Genomic DNA, 4333 nt, shown 5'->3' on the forward strand with positions numbered 1-4333 from the left:
CTGTATCACAACCGGCCGTGACCGGGGTCCCATAGGGCAGCGCACAATTTGCCCAGCATCGTCCAGGATAGGGGAGAGTTTGGCCGGGGGGCTTTACTTGGCTGACCTCGGTAGTCAGTTGAACATGGTTTCCTCCGACACATTGTTGCGGCTGGCTTCCGGGTTAAGCGGGTCATGTTTGGTCGGTGATGTTTCAGAGGACTCATTACTCGAACTTCGTCTCCCGAGCCCGTTGGGGAATCGCAGTGATGAGACAAGATCTAAATTGGGGAGAAAAAGGGGGGAAATGGCTCAGAGGGAATAAGCTCTCAGAGTGGAGCAAATACGGTGGTGTAAGGTGATGTGGAGCAGCTGGACTGATCAAACAGGGAAGCAGTGGATTAAAGGGGTGATAACAGGAGTAGTGTGGAGCAGCTGGACTGATCAAACAGGGAAGCAGTGGATTAAAGGAGTGATAACAGGAGTAGTGTGGAGCAGCTGGACTGATCAAACAGGGAAGCAGTGGATTAAAGGAGTGATAACAGGAGTAGTGTGGAGCAGCTGGGCTGATCAAACAGGGAAGCAGTGGATTAAAGGAGTGATAACAGGAGTAGTGTGGAGCAGCTGGACTGATCAAACAGGGAAGCAGTGGATTAAAGGAGTGATAACAGGAGTAGTGTGGAGCAGCTGGACTGATCAAACAGGGAAGCAGTGGATTAAAGGAGTGATAACAGGAGTAGTGTGGAGCAGCTGGGCTGATCAAACAGGGAAGCAGTGGATTAAAGGGGTGATAACAGGAGTGTCTGTGAGTGTTAGTATTAAAGAGGTAAGTAACAATTTGAGAGGAGGCGTTCTGGTGAATGTTCAAAGATTGCTAGCAACAAGGGGTGGAGTTAGGGGTGGAGTTAGGGTAGATAGCTGTCTATTCTGTTACACTTCAAGGACAGGGTACTGCCAAATAAAGTAACCATAGGATATACAGTGCATTCAGAAAGTATTCAGACCCCTTCACATTTTGTTATGTTACAGCCTTACTCTATAATGGATTAAATAAATAAAAATCATCATCAATCTACACACAATACCCCATAATGGCAAAGTGAAAACAGTAATTTTTGCAAACAAAAAGAAATAGGGGTTAAAATCATTGTTTTCAATAACTTTCAAAACCCCTCCTTTTGAGGATAACAGCACAGAGCCTTTTTGTAAAGTATTTTATTTTACATAAGTATTCAGACCCTTTGCTATGACACTAGAAATTGAGGTCAGGTGCATCCTGTTTCCATTGATCATCCTTGAGATGTTTCTACAACTCGATTGGAGTCCACCTGTGGTATATTCATTTGATTGGACACGATTTGGAAAGGCACACCTGTCTATATAAGGTCCCACAGTTGACAGTGCATGTCAGATCAAAAACTAAGCCATGAGGTCGAAGGAATTGTCCATAGAACTCTGAGACAGGATGGTGTTGAAGCACAGATCTGGGGAAGGGTACCACAAAATGTCTGCACCATTGAATGTCCCCATGAACACATTGGCCTCCATCAATCTTAAATGGAAGAAGTTTGGAACCACCAAGACTCTTCCTAGAGCTGACCGCCCGGCCAAACTGAGTAATCGGGGGAGAAGGACAGGGAGGTGACCAAGAACCCGATGGTCACTCTGACAAAGCTCCAGAGTTCCTCTGTGGTGATGGGAGAACCTTCCAGAAGGACAACCATCTCTGCAGCACTCCACCAATCAGGCCTGTATGGTAGTGGCCGGACGGAAGCCACTCCTCAGTAAAAGGCACATGACAGTCCATATTGAGATTTCCAAAAGGCACCTAAAGGACTCTCAGACCATGAAAAACAAGATGTTCTGGTCTGATTAAACCAAGATTAAACTATTTGGCCTGAATGCCAAGTGTCATGTCTGGAGGAAACCTGGCACGTATTGTGTTTAGATTGATGAGGGAAAAAAACATTTTAGAATACGGCTGTAATGTAAGAAAATGTGGAAAAAGTCAGGTCTGAATACCTTCCGAAAGCACTGTATAAGTTATTATGTGAGGGCCTACTGTATGTACCGAAGACTTTAAAATGTGTGAGAGAAAAATTCAGTATTTACCTGATTTGTTTGCTATTAATAGTTAACAATAAATACTTAACAATTAGTAAGACATTTCTATTCTACAAATGCTGTGTTTTTCAATGGGATGGTCTCCACTCTAGCTCCCTGCAGCTAATCTGGACGTATGGTCAAGTACATGGGTTTTACTAGCGTTAGTTTAGGAGTAGAACAATCCATCATTGTTCTTAATCATTCTTGCATCTGAGAAACTAAGCCAGGTTCGGGGTTAAAACAACACCAGGTGCAGATAACCACAAGATGAATCCGAGGTGGCTTATGATGCCCCCTGATCTGCATGGGAGGGGTGGAACCAGCTATGACTAAGCATGTTTAGTGTCTGCTACGTAAGAACCAGGATTCCGCTGTAAGGTGAGGCTCTCGGAGTGTTGGGTCGACCAGCCTCATTATTGCAGAGCACTCACTCCATTCACTTGTGTGTGTGTGTGGTGTGACCTGCTCTTCATTTATACGTTTTGAATAAGGTAATATCCTGATTGGTGATTGACCTTATCTCTCCTCATTATTGATTAGAATTGCCATGACAGATGTTATACCTGCCATGTGGCAACAGCCTGTAAAGAGAAAAAGAGGTGTGGCAGGTATGGAGGGCAGCATGAGTATGGGGGTGTGGGTATGGTGGACAACCAACGTGCTGCAGCCGTGGGGGTGCTCATAGTGTGGCATATGGTGGGTGTGAGGCAATGAAGCAGGCAGTGGGAGTGGAGAGAAGGGTGTCATATGAGGGGTGGTCCAAGTCCAGAGGTCCATGGAGATACAGGTTCAAGAGATACAGGGGAGTACGGATGGATGGAAATTACCAGGTGATGGAAAATCTGAAAGAAATGAAAGATCTGGTGTTCCTGAATGATGGCCGAGGAACCAGGATTGATGTAGCCACAGAGAAAGAGGACCTCACTCTGGACCTCACTCTGGTATCTAGTGCGATGACAGGAATCTGTGAGTGTGAGGTATGGGGGGAGTGTAAGATGGTGCTACATGTGATGCGCTGTCTGATGGGGAAGGAGTGAGGGGCTGAGTGTTCCTCATTGAGGACCATGTATGTTGCATTGATCCGATCTGTAGTAGACTATGGCAGTATAGCGTATGGTTCGACAGCCCAGACTTTATTGTAAAGGCTAGATGTCATACAGGGTCAAGGACTCAGAATATGTAGTGGGGAGTTTCTGACATCCCCAGTGGCTGCACTACAGGTGGAGATGGGGGATATGCCATTGCAGATTAGGAGACAGCAGCTGGCAATTAATTATTGGGTCAGCCTACAGGGACATGGGGTGTCTCATCCTGCGAAAGAGATTTTACAGGCATGCTGGGAACATGAGCGAGGACAGAACACGAGCTTTGGGTGGGAGGGTAATACCCAGGCGAAGGAGAAGGGACTGTATGGAAGGGAGTTTAGTCCAATGGTAGCTATTCCTATAAATCCACCATGGCTACACCCCCCTCCAGTAGGTGATCTAGAAGTGTTGGAGAGACTACAGAAAGATAGGGAGGACGTTGATCCATCTGATTTGTTTAATAGATGTCTGGATACTGTATATCAGGATTTTGTGGCCATTAACACAGATGGTTCAAAACATCCAAGAACAGGACGTACTGGATCAGCATTTGTAGTGTAGGAATGTTTGGTAGCAGTCAGGAAACGTATTACACATCGTCTGGCTGTATATACGGGAGGCTAATGGCCATACTGTTGCCCTTGCAGTGGGTGGAGGAAGTCAAGCCTGGCAGAGTACTTATTTGCTCTGATTCATGTGCAGTGTTGATGACTACAGTTATTTAGCTCACGTAGCACACAATATCTGCTTTATGAGGTACTACAAACTCATGGCAGGATTAGACAGATAAGATTTACTTGGGTCCCAGCCCATGTGGGGTTGGAGGGGGGCGAGGCAGTTGATGTACTGGCTAAACAAGCACTTAGTAGTGGGGATGTTGTTGTTGTAGTTTCAATGAGCAAGGCAGAGACAACAAGTCTGATATGGACAGTGATGGTGCAGAGATGGCATGAGCAGTTTAATATAGATACTAAGGGGCAGACATGTATATTTTGTTATCTTTTTTTAAGAGCAACGGGCTGGCAGGATTTAGTTTCTCCCCGTCTCTGGCCCACACTCCAGTAAAGTAGGTGGCGGTAATGCATCCTAACGTTAGATGCCAACCGCCGATAAACCCAACCGAAGAAGAAGAAGAGGTTGCGGGTTCTAGTGATATCTCGCGG

This window comes from Oncorhynchus nerka, linkage group LG3 (genome assembly GCF_034236695.1).
Source record: "Oncorhynchus nerka isolate Pitt River linkage group LG3, Oner_Uvic_2.0, whole genome shotgun sequence".
NCBI lineage: Eukaryota > Metazoa > Chordata > Actinopteri > Salmoniformes > Salmonidae > Oncorhynchus > Oncorhynchus nerka.